Below are 19,420 nucleotides of genomic sequence, written 5' to 3'. Positions count from 1 at the left end.
CAACAAGTTTCATTGTTAAACTTTGTGTTTTATTGAGAGCTATGTGCCAAATGAAGAATTACCTCTTTTTGCTTGTTTCAAAGCCATCGGTTGTTGGGGTTTTTTTGATGCACTCTGGTTCTTGTGTTCCAGCAATGCTGAAATGTAACTCTTGTTCACTGACTCCATGCCACTCATGACTTACAGGCCTTGATAAAAACCTGGAGGCTTTTGTGCCCACTGGAAAAAGAACTTCTTCAGTTTAGCTGTAAGGAAATACTTCCCCACATTTTTACTTTTCTATGCTACTATATCTTGTACTGTTTTACTGTTTTACTTTTTCTATATGAATAACCTGTAATGCACAAAGGATTCAAAAGCATAGAATGGATTCCTGTCCTAAAACAATGATGTTTTCAATTTTGTTCTCTCTCCATTTTCTAAAAATTCAATTGCTTTCTGTTTGCCTCTGAGCTGATGTGTTTGCAGAATTGTCTATCATAATTCCAGCAACATATTTCTATGCAGCTTGGTCAGAGCCCAACACTGTAGATGCAAATTAAGATTTTTTTTCCCTCATTGTGCATTGTTTTTATGTCTATCAACATCATATTTTAGCTGACATTTTATTGCCACTTTCTCAAATTTGCAATAAAATCTCGTTTTATTGACATCAATAGATGAGAAACAGAAAACCTTGTAACTTAGTGAAGTTTTATTTCCATTTTTTTCTGAATATAGGATCCAGTACAACCATCCTCCACCGTAAAAGCTAACCTAGACCCCCAAACAACTGAATTTATTTAGAAACCTTTAGCAAGGGATGTTTCCAAAGCCCTTTGGCATGGTGTTGTTAATCACAACATCTTCTCTTCTCCTCTGTCCGTCTTATCCGGACTTGTTTCAATTTTTGCCTCCTTTTAGATAATCCCATGGTAAATGATCAGCTCTTCCTCCACTTCCCTTCCTGCAGTTGTGGTTCAACCCCAGCAGCAGCTCAGCCCCACACAGGCACCAACTCACTCCCCCAGAGTGGGATGGGGGAGAGAACCGGAGGGGTAAATGTGAGAAGACTCGTGGGGTGAGATAAAGCAGTTTAAGAGGTGAAGCAAGAGCCAAGGAATTAATTCAGCTCTTCCCATGGGCAGGCAGGTGCTGAGCCATCCCCAGGAAAGCAGGACTCCATCAGGTGTGACATCAAACCAGCACACCACCACCTGCCTCACACCAGACGTGCAGAAAGCAACTGGTCTGGGGAGCAGGAGCTAAAAGTGGAGTCTGGTTTCTTTTGGTTTTCTGTGTTTTGTTCTCTAAATACTCCTCCTCACAACCCACTGACCTCGGCCGTTCCCTCTCCCCTACGGCATCCTCATCAGACACAACCAGCAAAGGAATAGGCCCATATTCCTCTCTCTTCTGAGGCAAAATCTGCTGACTGGACAACACTTTTATGTCAGCAAGTTAGCAAAAATATTCGAGTGGTGATGTGCTAGATCCTGTAAGTGTGAATCTAGTGCAGTGCACAGCACCAAATCATATGGGAGGCTTAGGAACAGAAGTTGCCACATGTAAAATGCACCATTGCAAAAAACCCTACAGGAAGCAAGTAAAAATCTAATCTAAGTAGCTTTGTTTACTGAGGAAGAGTATGTTTTGCAAACAAGAACAGTCTAAAGATAATTATAGAAAAGTAAGAATAACAACATTTAGGTTAACATTTACCATAAAAGAACAGAAGCATATTACTATTGAAAAGGCTTGGAAAACACCTCATGAGAATGTGCCATTGTGGTTTTATACTGAAAGTTCTATAGGTTATCCTTTTTTTCCTGAGCCAAGTGGAAGAAAGATTTCTCTAAGAGTTTGTGTGCCTTTCCATATGCCACAGTTTAACAGACACTAGCAGGTCTGTTTATATCATCATTTTTCTCTCTTAAAAAAAGGAAAAAAATTGCTCTTTGCTAGTTTTCATATGTTCCCTAAAGATTTTCATCTTGCAAATAAAAGAGCTTAATTATTTCTATAATGAAAGGATTAGTGTTCCCATGAGCAGACTCTTTCTGTTCAAAAATCATTGTAGGTGTAATAAAATGCAAGTAGTTCATGACCAATGCAGCTGCTTCACAAATTACTGGAGTTAAAAAAGTAAGGAAATAATAAAAAAAACCCACCCAACCAAAACCCAACCAAACAACAAGAGAAAAGAGATGTTTAAAAGAGAGGATTAAAAATAAAACTAAAGACTAGTGCCATTAATGGATAGGGGCAATCAGGTCAAGACCACGGAGAATAAATTAGTTGAGAAAAGTGTAATACAATAGCTGACACCTAAACAACCCTCAATGTTTTTGTGGCTTTTCACTATACTTTTGCAAGAGAGTTGTAGGGGTGTATAACAGCTGCCAAGAGAATTTCCATATATTGCAGCTAAAGAACATTAAATGCCTTTGTATGTCTGTTATATTTTATTATATATTGACAAATTAACTTGGGTTTCTGTGTTCTCATTTACACTGGTGTAGCTATTGACTTCAGCTGGTTCAGGTTTTACCCCTCTGAATGAATGAGGGTCAGTGTCTAGCTCATGGACAAAAGTCACCTAATGAGTATGGCATCAAAACACTGCAGCAGCTCTGGTTGCCTTCAAAGCTTTGTGCTTGGTTTAAAGGAAAAGCCTGACGGGTTCAAGTCAGTGAAGAAGAGGAGTTCCCAGAGCTCCCTTGTGGAGCAGAGCTCTACCACACAGGTGAAGTTGGCTTCCATCTGTCCCTGCCTGACTGCAGGGCTCTGCTGCAACAACAGGCTGAGGAGACAAAGCACTTAGTGTGGGGACTGCAGAGCTTTCCTCTCCTTCCCTTTATTGTTTTACAATCCTTTCCTGCTAATGCAGGAAGTCTCTTTATGGCTGTGAGACTCTCACAGCTCTAAACTGCTCTTGTGTTTTCTGGGGACTTCACAAGTTCCCAGAACAATTTAAACTCAGTACGGTAAAGGAGATTTAAAAGTTCTCTTCCTTTTTCTTACCTTTCAGGAAGTAGCATCAAACTGTCCTTTAAAAATGAGTCTACATTTATGATTCAATGCAGTGCAGCAGCCCAAGGGCCAGCCCAGAAAAGCTGCTATAAATCATTCAAAGCAGGGAGATAATAACACTCTTATTTAAGATCTCGTTTTATACTATGCATGTTTATAAAACAGAAATAAGTGTCTCTGACTGAGCACTAACATCCCAACCTATTTTCAAAACTCTTTTCTGTGACTTATGTAGTCTTTGATCAATTTTCATCACTATTCAGTGAACAACTTTATGTTTACTTATCTGAAGGGGTTTTTAGAAGTATTTATAATTAAAGTAAATCCAGTATGTTTTAACAGTAGACTTGTGTCTTGCCATTGTGGAAACACTACTTTAAAATGCTGAATTTTGTCTTATGAAACTATAAATCTATACCTAAAGGGCTGGTTTATGCTTTATCTCACCCAATTTAACTGATACAAGAAGATGCAATCCTGTCACCAGTTCCTCCTGTCCCTCTCTTTCCTCTATTACATTCTATTTAGCAGTCATGTAAAACATGAAATGTAGAAAAAACTGAAAACTGATTTAACAACCCTCCCCCCATATACTGGTTTTCCATCGGATGAGTGAACTGAACTGACTTAATCTTTAACATTGAATGTAATGCACTGCAAGCATCAGGGGAAAAAAGAAACTCTGTCTTTCCATGGAAGTTTCCAGCTACTTGAGTTTGTATACGCTGCAATCACGCTCTAAATTACTGGATTGCTAGCAGGCTTCTGACTCCCACTTACTGTGTATTTTAAACTATTCTCTTTAAAAGGTAGAATGCAATTAGAACAGCTTAGTGAAATCTTTGTATTGCCACGTTTAACCTTTCCAGAAACCTTGGTAGTACGCTGTGTTTTTGTGAAGTATTAGTGCTGGCATTAGGAGCAATTCCTGATTTATTATTATGTGTCAGTTTAATTAACATGCTGTTTCACTCCCTCTTCCAGATTGTTAATGAAGATGTTAAATAAACAGGACCAAACAGTGATCCCTGCAGAGCCCCACCAGACACCTCCCACCAGCTTGATACATTGCCATTTTTCATTACCCTTTATTTGCACTCAGCCAGCCATTTTTAAATCCAAGTGACAGTACTCCATGTCCAAGCCAATTTGAATTAATTTTGCAAGTAGAGATTTTGTAAGACACTACATCAAGTGTTTTACTCAGACCAGATATATTACACATGCTTTCATCCACTAATTTTCTAAAGCTATCAGAAAAAGCAATCAAGCTTTGAAGATTACTAGTGCACCCAGCCAGCTTTTTGCTGGTTTATTCACTTACAAAACCAATCTTGGCATTATTAAAGATTTGCCACTCCTTCAGCTGATGACTGATTTAAAACAATGCATCTTTCTAATCCATTACCTTCCCAAAATAACATATAGTCCTGATTATTCCTCCTAAGTGTTATTTTAGGGCTGTATGGCATGTGAGTTTAAATTGTGATTGGCAGACAGATATTTTTCTTTAAAAGGATCCGCGATTTCAGTAGCTTAGCTTATGTTTATTTTACATGCTTCCAGCTGTTAGCTTGTATCAGCAGTTATTCCTTATTCCCAGTATGAAAGCAAGTAGGTCCTATGACATCTCTTTAATTATATCAGTGAAGGAACAGCAGACTGGCAGCAGAGGCAAAAAATACAGTATAGCAGGATTAGTTCTCACAAAACCAGATTTATTTCTTACAGCAGAGGAACATGCCAGTCAAAATAAACTTTCTCTCCCTATTTAATATATTCCTTCCCTCTCTGTTTTATTGCCTACTCATGCTATAAATTGTAATACTTAAGACTTCTAGTCAGAATTGGGGGGTTTTTTTCCCTCTTTTGGCATGTCCATTCCTTATTCTTCTGTCTCCCTAAAGCTGGAACCATTTATTCAATACGTGTTCCCTTCCCAACAACCTCCTGTGGTAGGGAAGTGCTGTGTTTGTTTTCCAGGTGTGGTTTGGGGCACAGAGAAACATGGTGCCTTCAAGTTGCTATAGACTCTTTAGTAAAATTGGGAAGGTTTCAGGCATTTTTTCCTCCCAAAGCCTGGCCAATATCCTGGCTACTAAACCAGGCTTTTTTACAGCTGGCCCTACTGAAACACTTTCCCATTCTTGCCAGTGTCATACAAACACAGTTCTTGGTTATTCCCTTACCTGGGGCTCTGTTCTGCCTCTACTTTGTTGATGGTGTTTTTACTGAAATGAGTCCAAAACATTTACTGCTACATTTCTCTAAATTTTTCATGCTGTTAAGTCAGCTTGTTCAGGGTAAAATTTTCAAGCTGAAATGTCACACTCAGAAGAATGCTGAGAGTTTTGCTGACTTTTGTGAGTTTCGATCACTAGGATCCTACAATCGGTGTATTCTTACTGAATGCGGTTTTTCTTTATTCCTTTACTTAATTTTATTTATCAAAATTAATGGTCTCTTGATTCAAGTCTTTCAGCTCACAGTGGAATGACTGCATCAGAATACCCAGTGCTTAACTCCTTTGCATGTATGCACGTGTGCATGAAGGCAAAAAGGCACATTGATTTTCTTCCCAATGATAAGAGAAACAAAGGTCATAGCTCCTCACACTCTAATTTACGCAAGAGTAATGCACAGAATACAGCAGAGTTCACTTAATGAGGATGGAACATGCAGATAAGTGAAAAAGTGTATCACTTTCAGTTTTTATTTCCCAGCAGAAAGAATACAAAATAATACAATAATATATCTTTTAAAAGTATCTCTGATTAAGACATAAGCAGAGTGTATAATCCTCTTTTGAGCTGGAAACAAGGAACTCAGGCCTCATTTTCCTTTGCTCATCCTTTGGAATATCCTGCATTAAATGCTTCCATGCTTGTGAAAAACTGGGCACATGCCTTGGGCTCCTGCCTTGCTGAGGTTGCACTTGTGGGACGATGCTGTTTCACAGAAATACTCCTGTGCTAATGTGCTGCTGCCTGCTCTGATCTTCCCTTCCCCCTCCCCAAGACAAGCCAGGACTTGTCCCAGCCATGTGCTCTGAGATCCTTTGTTCCAAGCATGGGCAAAGCCAAATGTTACCCAAACTCTTTAGCAGTGTCTGACTGGCCGGTCACCCCGGGTCCGCCCCCAGTCCGCCCCTTTCCCCTTCTCCCAATAAAGGAAGGGCCTGCGACGGGGCCCGCCCTCTTTGGCTTTGCAATCCTTCTGTGAATATCTGTGTGTTTCTGTTTGAAAGCTTCTAATTGTAGGAATTAGCCAAACCGAAGGCTATATTTCTCCCTCTTTGCTTCTGCTGGTGGTATCAGCTTTGCAGCTACCATTTGCCTCTTTCACAGCTACTGAAATGCTGGATTGCCCGTGCTACCTCTGTGGGCTGCTCGAGGCTTTCTAAGGCGTTGAACTACGAGCCTAGCCGGTAAAAAGCTGTGCGTATTCCACACTAATGTGCTTTCATGGCTCTGGAGGCAGACTGCTGGAGAAAAACCAGAGGTTTGTGCTAATCAGTGTCTGTAATCCTTAAAAACAGAGAAATTGCTGATTAACTCAAAGTGATAAGAAATGTCTGGTGTCTACAGCAAACTGCCTGGAGTTAAAAGTCTCTCCACTGAATGACCTTCTGGAACTTGAAATGTGCATTTACACTCATACTCAGCAGTGGTTTTCTAGTTTAAGATTATGTTGTCAGTTGTCTTCCAAGACTGCTTTTTAGTTCCTCTGCTGCTCTGCAGAGCTTTTCCTTAGCCCGGTGTTAGTGACAGAGACACAGAACAGACAAGGCAAAGGACAGAGATAAAAAAAGAACATTGATATTACTGCAGCGAAGAAGTCATGAACAGTGTCTATTTAGAACATTCAAATTTGTATAGTCTGTTGTTGAAAATGAAAGTTCTGCTCTTTGGAAGGGATTTATTGTATCTAAATGGACAGGTATGGATTTACTGTAGGCTTGAAAGGCTAAAATGAGTTTTGCTCCTGTGCATTCACATGTCTGGGTTTGTGTCTTATCTTCATTGGTGACCTGCCTCATATCTGAGTCCCTGTTCTGTCAGCTCCTTCTGAGCCACTCACATAATTAATAGGCAACAAGTACAGAAAAGTTCAGCCATTATTTCTCTCCTTGAAACTGTAACGGAGGCTTTGGAAGCAACTTAATTTTCAACAATGGGGTGCAACTTGCACTCAAAGCAGAAATAAAAATGCCCATTTCACTCTATAATTGAATTTAATCTCCAAATTTGGCACAGTAACTCCTGAGAGGTTAACTGAATTTTCAGTTCACCAAACAGAAGTCTTTAAAATGTTTATTGGAATTTTGCTCAGATTTTCTCATGTTTCATGGATTTTCTGAAATAGTTCAGCCCGATGTGAAGTTTTAAACATCTGCCAAGCATCTGAGAAATAGAAAACTTTTGAACATTCAGTAGTAGCTGCGCAAGTGTATTTCTCTGCATTCATCATGATCTAGTGAGTTTAGACGATTGTTCATAGACACCCACTGAATGTTGTTTTCTGAAGCTTCTAGACATATTTTGATGAAAAAATAATCCACAACTCTGCCTCTCTTTTTAAAACGAAAACATCACAGTTGTTTTTTCTGTGCTCTCTCCTCATCTATGATCAGAGCAAACCACAGGGTCAAGGTAGGGCCTTGTGTGAAAAGTTTGAAGTGAGAAAATAAAGTTGTGATGAGGCATATAGATGGTGGGAATATAAAATTGGAGATGGTGAACACTGAAGGTTATGAACTGGGGATGATGCAGCTGCATTAACATCATTAGCAGATAACACTTTAGGAAGGGACATTTCTATTTGCAATTCTTTAAAGGAATCATGACTATGGTGTTCTAAAGACAGAAATAACTTCACTTGTTTGTATTTGGTCATTACTGTTTAACTCTTACGTTTCACTATTTTTGTCCCAGATATTAGAGTTGGCTAGAAACTTAATCTAAAAAATTCAGCATATCACACCTCCAACCAAACTGAAATTCTTACATATTAGTGTCATTTCAGGAGCTGGAATTGCCTGAAAAAAATACAAAATGAGAAACAGGCAAAAAAATCCTAAAAGCTGCCCACATGTGTGAATGTTAAATCATTCGGGTGTTTAGCCTATGGCATTCTGTGGTGAAAGGACGGTGCCTCTGCCTTCCTGTCCTGCTTTTCTGTCCGGTGGGGTAAGAGATCTGTTTTCACTTAAATTTTGTATGCATTTGCTATCTGCTGTATAAATGGCTAAATGCTGAAAGCAGGTAGACATGGGAGAATCTTTATCATGAGAGTTTTTGTTGGAAGAGGAATGTCTGCATTCCCTTTTCTTCATATGGCCATTTGGACCCAGTTCCATGTTCTCCCTCAAAAGCTCTGCAGTGTGCTCCCAAGTCTTTTGTCTAAAGTTCCTGGAGTAACTTCCCATTAGACTGGGAGGAAGAAATGTCATTCACAGCTTTATTAAAAATATGCAATGCCTATTACTTAATTAAAATCAAGCCTGATATAAACTTAGATTGCATCTGCCTGATAAGAGACGGTCTACAATTCTCTTATCATAGAAACTGTTGTGTTTGACTGTGTTTTCCCTCTATTTTAGAAATGAAATGTTGAATTAATGAGCTTCTTCCTCCCCTTGGAGTCCCAAAAGCAAAGAAGAAAACAATATCCATACCCAAGAATTTCCCGCAGTACTGAAATATATTTGTGCTGTGTTGGCTTTTCTGTATTTTTCATGCTTCTCTTTTGTTTCTAACAAAACTGGTTGCTTACCCAAAATCTTATGATAACTTCTAGCCTACAATCTATTTCCAGCGTCTTTATGAAAGAAAAGCTCTGTCATTATGTTCCCAAAGGGATGTACTAGTAAACCTGAAGTCTGGGGAATAAAATTGGAAGATTACTGTTTCTTGTCATATATTTCTGTTTTATGGTGTTGAGTATGCTGGAATGGCTTAGTGGGGAGAAAAAACAACAGCAGCGAAGGGAAGTAGCTATTAATGTCCTATCAGAGCTTGATGGGGCTTGATATAATTAAAAAAAACAAACTTGTGATATCTCCAGCAATTGTAATTTCAATTATTTGCTAGCTAAAGGCAACTTTCACCGCTCCAAGTTAGGAAATCATGTAAATAGACTAATTAATATAATTTGCCTTGTGCTCCACTAAGAGAACAAAACCAAATATTTCATTCTTTAAGAGAAAAAAAACCCATGGTGTAAACCAAATATTATAAATATTCAGCCCATTCATAAAGCAAACATTCCATATTACAAGCCATCCTCAGCATTTCTAAGGAATTCAGCACTATTTAATGAAATTATGATGGCTTGCTTCAGCTTTCCAACTGCATGACAATGAAAGGGAAGTGCTCCTTTGTGTGGATTAGAGCGAGCTCTTTTACAAAACGCTCTGGAACACATGTACAGCGGGGGGCCAGCAGAGAGAAAGGAGGTTTCATCATCTTGTATCTGCAGCCCTTTAATATCAAGGGACTTCCACAAAACTTAAAATAAGTCTTTGAACTATTCCATGCTGTGGTGGTAGAAAGGTACAATAAATAATATTTCTCTTTTTCCTCGTGTGGAATGAAGAGATAAAGCTATTTATAAAACTGTAAAGACTTACAAAGAATTCTAACAGGTTGTCATATGTTAATGTCAGTGAGAATTTAATCACCCAAAGTAAAAAAATCTATGTTATTTTTCTCCAATCCTATCTTATTTTCATAACTCTTTCTATTGACAGATTCTCTTGTGATGGTAAATTAAAGGAGTGCCCAAGACCACAAAAATGTAAAATCAGAAAAAATACAGGGACTGACCCAGTCAGTTGTTTTTAAACCATGTGGCAGTTTTATTTTTTGTTCTTGTAGCATTTACAGGATCTAATGAGGAGTCATTGTGCTCAGCACTGTACACCTGCTTAACAAGAAAATAAAGAGGTAACAAATCTGTGAAGATCAGATTTATATAACAAGTAGCAGGATTTCTGTATAAACTCTTTTGTGGAGTTGTTGGTTCAGGAATAAGCAGCCTTGCTTAGGAGCAGAACAATTTTATTCATCAATTTGTTAATAAAGACTTTTATGACAGCTGCTTACCCAAAAAGATGTTCAGTGATGGGTTCAGTTTGCCATCTGGGATTGGAGTGCCCTGAATTCTTTGGCTTTTAGCCACTTTCACTCCTGTTAGAAGGAGATGCATCCATGGGCTTGCCAGGTGATCCCATAGTGAATTAGACTTTATCCTCGGAACCAAAGAGGAGTTTTAGAGAACAGTGAAGACATGCATGATTTTTAGATTTGTAATTTTATAATTTTCTCTCAGTAAATCCAGCAGTGGTCAGGTTCTTGTCCAGAGGAGACTGGACATCCAGCATTCCTTGGCAGCCTTTATCCTGCATCCAAACTGAAGTGAGGAAGGCTTATGCCAAGCTTGCCATGCTTTTTGTCATGGTAAGTATTAGAAAAACGAATCCTAAAAATCACCCTACTCTCTCACTCAAAATAATTTTATGCTGTTGATTGAACTGATGGCTCTAGTTGTCTTTTTCGTAGCATATGAGCCATACACAAAATTGAAATGTGAAATTTGACTCCCTCTATTTCCCTTGATCCTGTAAAGCCCTTCTTTGGGTCAGTGACAGGTTGCCACTGCAGAAACCCCTGTCCTGAGTGATGATAAAATGTGAAAATGTCCTCAGATCTGTCTGCCAGCCAAGGAGCAGAGCCCTGTGTGCTGCCTCCCAGTCCAGTCATGTGGGAGAGAAGCTGTAAAGTTTCCTTTCTATTCCTAGAGGTGGCCTGCTGCAATTGAAAATGGAGAGAATAAAACCTCAAACACATAAACTGAGCACAGTGGGTCTGAACCCTTTTGTTTGTGCTGAGGACATTCATCTCTCCCTGGGTTTTTAGAATATGATTTTCATTTCCCTCTCCCTACATTTCACAATGTAGGGTTTCTTTCCAAGCCTTTTAAAATGAGGTTTTTTGCCTATTAGAAATACAGAGGTTGATTTATATTCCTGGGCTCCCTGATGAAAGGCTGGCTGTCTAATGGCGTGGGTTTGGTAGCTGTGGTACAGTGCAGAGTGTTAAGGCCGTAATAGGAAATCAAATAGTTCATTTCACAGCCATCAAGTACATGCTGGGCTGCCTGACTGGTTTATGCTGCTTTATCTTTGAGGACATAAAACCTATCCTTACTTTATGAAAACATACTTCGTGTTGGATAATCATTTCATTTACATATAAAGGTTACACTTAATAAAAATATATGAACCAAAATTGCAACAAAGATACAACATCATAAACCACCTTTTTTAAAGTGTGCTGGTTTTTCCCCTTGAAAGGCTTCATTGCTTTTAAGACAGGAGATATTGCTTCAGAACTAAAGATTTAAAGCTTTTTTCTTCTGCCTGTAGTAAAAGTAATAAAGCTTTTTATTGTACAAAGACTGTAAATATATTTAGCAATAATTTCAACAGCTGGAAGTGTCTAGATGTCTGTAGTGGAAATACAAGGATCATATTTACCTAGACTTGGCCTTGAAATTTCTATAACCCCTTTCTTTCCACCTGAGCAGCACGGAACAGTTATTGTCTGTTATCTTGTAAACACTGCCAGACAATCTCATGGAGGAAATGACTCCTTGCAGTCAGAAATAAGATACTGCTGGAGCAAGGGTGTTGTGGGTATTTTCTGTTGTCATTGTTGGTGACAACTGTTTCCTGCAAAGAGGCATCGTTCCTGCAGCCTGGCACCAAACCCAAAGCTCCGCCAGGGCTCCACAGAGCAGAGTCTGATGGCAGAGAATTCCGTGCCCTGGAACATGCCCCATGAAACGTGACATCCTAAAGTAATGGATATTGCTTTGAGAATCCATGGCAAGAACCACAGAGAATGTGAGGAGAATGGTCTTTATCATTGCTTTTGTTATTCTAAATGCATGAGGTACTTTGGGTCTGGTAGAGTAGCAGATTTAGGGGACAGGTAAAGTTCACTGTCTTTCGAAACAGAGAAAGTTGAGAAGCAAACTTGTATCTATTTTCATTCCTGCCAACACCTCATTGCCTTTCTCAGTAAATATCTCAGCACTGTCAGGGTTTCATCCCTAAATCAGGATTAATATATTTCCATTCTTTCAGTTTCATATGGTACTTCTGTTGACCCAAGAATACAAACATGCTTTCAACTCCTAAGCCTTATTATCCTCTGAGGAATGTGTACAGAGAGACCAAGGTACTCTGTAAGCAGTGGAGCAGTGTGTCTTTCGACTCCATCTATGAAGTAATTACAATTCTTCTATCTTTGTATGATGGGAAGTATAACCAATTATTGCACAGTTATAATCACGAAATAGAAACAAAATGCGTGCACTGGCACTCATTCCTTGTGGGAAGAGCAGGAAGCAGTAGTAAGTTTTGATGAGTGCAGTTAGAATGTCTGTTGAAATTTCTTTGTATCTGAAGGATAAGTACTTGCAGAGTTTCCAGGAAAAGACTTTAAAAATTCCAAAATTTTAGTTAGCTCTTCTGAAGTTGTTCTTTTGGGGATTTTTTCAACCTAGGCCTTTCAATCACTCAGATTTTTCTGGACATAATCTTTTATCCTAGCATGTAGAATGTTTCTTGTGATGTCCAACCAGTGCAAAATCTACTCTTCCTGGTGAGTTTCAGAACATCAGAAACTTGACAGAATTGGGTGCAGTGCGCAGAAAGAGTCATTGCACAGCCCTTTATGAGGAGCCCAGCGTGTCTGGGCTGTGGTGGAGCTGCAGCAAGGGAATTTCTGCAGCCCCCAGCTCAGGGACACTGAGATGGACACATTGGGATCGGTCCACTGATGGAATCCCAGACTGGCTGGACGAGCAATTCCCAGTGTCAGTGCTGTGCCTTGGGAGTGCCATGTGGAAGGTCTGGGTTCCACTCTGTGGAAAGGAACTGTGCTCAGTGGAGCACAGGTGTGGGTGATTCTTGGGTGGTGAGGAAGTGGGTGACCTAAAACGTTTGTTTATTCTCCTACTGAATGGTTTTGATGACCTCCTGTTAGAGATTTCTCTCCTCCTCAGCTGACCTCTGCTCTGCCTTTTGTACCCTGAGATTGAAAAGACTGTCCTGAAACAGAGAAACTCTGATGAACAGAACAAGCATTTCACTCGAGAAATTTTAAATTTTGACTTGTAATACTTCACAGTCCCAAACAGCATGAAAAAATGATATTTTTATGTCTCAAAAGGTTTTGAGACAATACTGAAACATCCAGGTTTTGACAGCATCTTGCCAGCTACTTGAATTTGAAACAGGAGAAAAGTCTGTAGAGAATACAGGAAGAGTGATGATAGTAAGAAGGAAATGGATTGTGTATTGTTAAAAAAACGGATCCATGCAAACGTGCAAGAGTAATGGAAGGTATCAAATCAAGACAAGTGTAATTGTATTGATAATAAGTTAGGTTAAGACACTAAAGTTTCCTAACAAGGCTGGAGGGGGAGACACCTTTCTGATGGATGAGAAGACCACCGAAGTGAAGAAAAACATCTGTAAAATAACACATCTCTCATTTTTTAACAATAGCCATTTTAAAAATTATTATTGAAACAGATTTGAGCAACATCTCTTGGTATCAGTGCTAAATTTTTTTGTAATAGGACCAAAATCTGTATGCCAAGAATTTTTAAATTAAGATATTCAGTGGTACACTTCAGTAGAAAGTAGAAAAGCATTTAAAAAGTAGACATCAGTAGTGATTAGATATGTCAATTAACATAGTGTAAACAAGCATGAGCTTGTGTATTTCTGTGAAATTAAATCATACTGTCTCAGCAGTGGATAAAGTTACTTTATTTACCTCTGAAAGGTAACTGTTCCATGGCTGCTAGATCTGCAGGTGATCTATTACACAAGCTATCAGATATAGACAATTACATTATCAATTACATTTTCAATTTATATCTTAAATCTGTGTAGGATTTACGGAATTTGATTTTAGGAAGCATACACTTGACAAGACCATTTTTCTGGTATCCTTTGGGGATGGCAACCGAGTTTTGGTTTTGTAAAACACAATCACATGTTCAGCTGATAGAAATTGAGGGTGATATTAATGCAATTAGATCTGGTTTATCAAGATTTTATGCTTCTGAGTCTAAAATGCATCAGTAAGTCTAATGTCCACCTGGCTTGTCTTGAAATAATTCAATATATTATATAATACCAGATTTAGGTCTCCAATTTGGGTAATTAAAATCATAAAGATACTATCCCCTAGGAACACAGACCTCTATTGATGAAATATTGATGAAAGATGACAAAATATCAAGAGGAGCTGAAAGCATCTGCACAGGAAGATTTGTTTGATAAGCAGAGACGACTTTGCAGGAGGTTGCAGCAGTGCAGAAGGCTGTAGCACTCACAAGAGCTTGGGCTTGGGTTGCAGGGAATAAACTGCTGAAAGTGTGGCACTGAACAACCACAGCCACCCTAGCACACAGGAGCAGTGGACTGGGGAAGGAATGAAGCAGGTTTAAAAAAAATATTGCAGGCAGGTCCTGCTGCCCCCTGGGAAGGAGTTCGGTGTGATGGGGCTTCATAAATAGATGTGGCTACTTAGATGCAGACTGTTAAAATTGCATAACTTTGTACTTCCTTTAAGGCTTTTAATCCTTCCCTCATCAAAGCAAATTAAAGTTAAAAAGTATAGCAGCTGAAGAGGAATTACCACTGAATAAGGCTGATTGTTGAAGCTGAATGGGTTGCATAAGAATGACCTAAAATACTCTTTCTTTTTTGTTTCCATACCCAGGATAACATGGAATGAGCATTTCTGTGCGTGTTTCCTGCAGAGGACTTTGCTCGCTCCTGCACCTTCGTGCCACAGACAAATCTTCCAGCTCACAGAATGGGGATAATTAGAATGGAAGAAATTTTTATGGTTTGCAAGGAATTGGATCAATCAGTTTTGACTTGGAGACTTTCATTGCCATTTATTTGATAGTTAGAAGCATCAGCATCTCAGAAGTTAATGATCTGCCTAAATAATGGGGATTGTAGAAGACTGAATGTTACTAAATTAATAAATATAATAAATATTAACTATTTCACTGCAAGTATATGCTCCCTCTGAAATTAAAGATGAGAATAATGCTGGATTTTCAGTTCAGAAGTAATGGTTTCATATATTCCTAAGATCCATTCTTTATTTATGATATTGATATTCAGAACAGAGCTGTGTATTATATTCATAATGCCCATCTGGGCTGTGCTTTTATGTTAATTGAGAGACATTAATTGTGCCTCTTAAAGTGGAAATGGTCTCTGTCTTCAGGTTTGGGTTTGTTTAGCAAGTTTAGGACAGTCTGATAAATGTGGAGAAAATATTTGCTCCTTATGTTTATGGTGAAACAGTGAAAGTTTACCATCTCCCCAGGTAATTAGCTTTCGATGCAGGAAATATTTGGGGATGATATAGGATTTACTGAACAAAATGGAAAGTATGATGAGAGATGAAATGAATTATAGACAAGTGAAGGAAATGGGGAAAGTTTTAAGAGAAATTGTTTTATATAGAATAGTTATTATAACACTTAGTCATTAAAACAGCAGTAATAAAATTATATTTATAGCTGAATAAGGAGTCTCAGTGTGATTAAGATATGGAAGTAGCTAATTGGACTGCTGAAATATTAGGATATTGAAGTGATGAAAAGTATACAAATGAAAATAAAAGTGCATAAAAATTAATGAGGAGACTGAAATAGGAAATGGAATAAAGGAAAATAACAAATGAAGCAATGTATAATGAATAAACACACAGCTGGTAGACAAGGAGACAATAAGGACATTGGAAAAGTGAAGGGATATTCAGTGCCTCAGAGCTCCTACTTTTGCAGAGCCCTTGCTCAAGTTCAGCGTTTGGGTTTCTGTGTGTAGAGAAGGATGATTTCTCCCATTCCATAGGATCAGGTTACTCAGTGCTCCCCATCCACCTTGGCCTGGAGCACTGCCAGGGGTGAGACAGCCCCAGCTGCTCTGGGCCGCCTCTCCCAGGGCTCCTCACAACCTTCGCAGCGAAGATTTTCTTCCTAAAGTCTTGTCTAACCCTGCCCCTTTTCAGTCTGAAGCCATTCCCTGTGTCCTGTCGCCCCAGGCTCTTGCACAAATCCCTCCCCAGCTCTCCTGGAGCTCCTTTAGGCACTGGAAGGGGCTCTGAGCTCTTCCTGGGGCTTTCTCTTCCCCAGGATGAACAACCTCCGTTCTCAGCCTGTCTTCACAGGAGAGGTGCTCCAGCCCTTTGAGCATCTGTTTGCTCTTTCTCAGTGGCGAGGTAAGAAAAGCAGTTCTCAGAATATAGTATATTGAAAGGTTTGTGGGTAAGATTATTGTAAATTCTTTGACTTGTGTTTCAATTCTTTCAAGATTCTTATAATAATTTTTTTGAATGTATTTTCCAAGCTTGGAAGATTTGGAAAAATACTAACAATTTGGAAAACATATAAAACATTTACTACGAGAATTATGAGATTTGCTGCACACTTCTATCTGTGGCTTTGCAGTGATAAATTCAATAGAATTGTTACTGCAATTATACACAAAGTTTATGCTTGCACATAAATATGAGATGAACTCTCCTGCCAAGCACTTTAAGTAGCAGCTGATGTTTCATTATATCCCTGATTTATACCAACGAGGTAAGATATTTACTGTTAACTAACTCTGTAAATAATTTTGGCCTCTGAGATACCTTGATGTGAAATATGGTCAGGAATGAAAAGCAAAACAAGGTATTTGGATTAAAAATACTCTTTTATTGCAAGCAAACAGCTTTACCTATATTAATCCATTTAAACTGAACCCTGTTTTATACAGAATTATCTGATTCTCTTCACTATATGTAACTAGAAGGGCTAAGCCCCAAAGCTCCATTCTTACTGCATGTTGTGTTAAACAGACATGGTTTCAGCAATTTCCATTCCTTGCAGGAAAACGTGGAATTTAGATTTAGATGGCCACAGGATCTTTAGTTTTAGATGACTTTTTTTCCCCTGAGAACTACAGTTTTTATCATGACCGGTGTGATATTGTCCAGAAGGAAAAAGTGTCCTACCTGTCAGAAAGCCAGATTACTGCTCTCAAATGTGTGTTAGGAAGTTAGAGAGTACAGAAAACTGGATTCCAGCAGGTGCTGCTGCAGTGTCTGGGAACTGCCAGTGCAAAAGCAGCCTGGCTGTGGTTGTAGGACTGTGTAACACCGTGATGAATTCTGTGCACCCTCACTGTCTGCTGCTCTGTTGTGTTTCAGGTACTCACAGTGCTGGGTATTTGTGAACAGCACCGAAAATTGGGTATTCACTGGTGATATAAATAAAGTCAGCAACTGAACACGGCTCTGAGAGCGAGTGAAATAAACCACGGAACCAGATGTGTATCGACTTCCTTTCTTTCTGATTGTGTAGTGCTGCACTGGAAGGGACATGAAGAGGTCATTTAGTGCAGCTCTCCTTGCTACAACAAGCTGAACAGATCTGTGTCATTTCTGAAAGGTTCTCGTCCAGTTTGCTACTAGGGAAACTATCAGAGCAGTCCTTTGGATTAGCCTTGCTATTAGGATGGTGGTGCTATTAGGATATTTTTCCTCTAATGTCCAGCTTTGAGCTTCCTTATGCCTTTTAAACCTATTGCTTATTCACTGTGGCCATGAGGAACAGATAATTCCATTCCCCTTTGCAACAGCTTTTCATTTTCCTGATGACTGCTATAATGTTGTGTCATTTTTCTGTCTTTAGGCAAACTACTGCAATTCAATTATTGTTTTGGCACAGGTGCTATTGATTATTCCTAAGTATTCTTGTCCCTAGCACTTTTGCCATTTAAACTATCTTCTGTTTTAAGAGCTAATCTCTACCTCAATAAATTTGTCATGTGGAAGTTTAAGAAAACACAAGTATTTTTTTCATGCAACGTGTAAATAAATGATGGAAGACTTTGCACTTTGGCATTGCAGAGGCCAAATTATAAATGGGTTCAAAAAAGGATTATACGCAGCCCTTATGGAAGAATGGTCCACTGGGAGCAGCTGGAAATAATTTTCTAAAGCAACCTGTAGCACAGGGATTCCAAAATTATGGATTGTACCTGGGAGGGATGAACGAGGAAAGGGTGGTTCTCTGCTTGCCCTGTTTCTCGTCTCCTTTCTCTAAGCATCTGTTACAGGATGTTTCAGTTATGACCTTCTTTTGTGGGATTGCTTCCTCTTTAATAAGCTTAGGATGCACTGGTTTGCATATGCATTTTGTAAATTTGTTGGCTTATTATTTCTGATAAAACCCATAAAAGGATTATGGGCCTCTTATCTCCTACCAGATTAATTGTGAGCTAAAACAGCAAAGGTTAAGAGGCTTGCCATTTCCTTTTTTCTCCCCTTGCAAATGGCTGCCTGAGTCTCTCTAAAAACATTTATCCTTCATCTTGTTCATTAGTTGTTGACCTATACCTTGTAATACAATCTTCACTCCTTTTTGAGATAAAGGAAAAACATTATGTAATTATGGAGATGGTCTCATTCTTTGAAATGTCTAATTATTTTTTTGAACTGTCCTTATTTCTTGGTTTAACTTAATTTTTAAGACAGGGACCTCCAATTTTGAATTAGTCAAGAAAAAAAATCATACTGCTTGTTTTTAAGTAGCATCATTTTGGTTTTATTTGTTTCCCTCTTCTTCTTCCCTTTATTTTATTATTAAGAAATTTGGTTGAGATTGGTCCTTGGAGGACAGTAAATTGATTCTGTACAACCTGGATATTATTAGTAGGTGGTGGAAGAGTCAATTAATTTAAAGCCAGGGCTAATATCTCTCCCTTTTCCAGCTTCTGTTTTCTGACTCATTTTGTAATTTCTTAGTAACGCTCATCTTTACCTGGCTTTCAATGTTGTGACATGACCACAGAATATTATTTTTCTTTTATCTGCTCTGGAAAAAGATTGTGCATTTTGATCTGTAATCTCAGCCTTCCCAGGGTGGGCTGCAGATGGAAACAAATGAAAAACTTCAGCTGGAGCAGATTTCCAGTTATGTGACGGTGTGGCACGAGGAGACTGCTTAGTCACTATTCATTAGCTGCTGCTTCCCTCTGCAATGGAATGGAGATTGGTTTGTGTTTCTGTGCTCCTACCTTTGGGAAATAAAGACTCCCAGTGGGGGTTTGAATGTGGTGGTAGGTGTTGATTGCCCTGACCTGCCCCAGCTGGGGCATTGCCCTCCCAGCCCAGCCCAGCCCAGCCCAGCCCAGCCCAACCCAACCCAACCCAACCCAACCATGGCACTCTATGCCCATTTCCCAAACCCATCTCCACTTCCTGCCTTGGCTCTGCCTCATCCCGCCGGGTTTGCCAGAGGATCTGGGCTC

General features: G+C 39.1%; 1 long non-coding RNA gene across 2 annotated transcripts in view; it reads left to right on the top strand.

The window, feature by feature from the left end:
- LOC109145017 overlaps positions 1-17,435 on the top strand; it is an 80,524-nt gene extending 63,089 nt beyond the window's left edge. For both annotated transcript variants that reach the window (XR_002046140.3, XR_002046139.3), the window contains exons 3-4: positions 14,820-16,340; positions 17,316-17,435. This is a non-coding gene — a long non-coding RNA (uncharacterized LOC109145017). The remainder of the gene's footprint in view (positions 1-14,819; positions 16,341-17,315) is intronic.
- The last annotated feature ends 1,985 nt before the right edge of the window (positions 17,436-19,420 follow it).

This window comes from Corvus cornix, chromosome 4A (genome assembly GCF_000738735.6).
Source record: "Corvus cornix cornix isolate S_Up_H32 chromosome 4A, ASM73873v5, whole genome shotgun sequence".
Lineage (NCBI taxonomy): Eukaryota > Metazoa > Chordata > Aves > Passeriformes > Corvidae > Corvus > Corvus cornix.
This window is presented reverse-complemented; position numbering and strand designations above follow the sequence as displayed.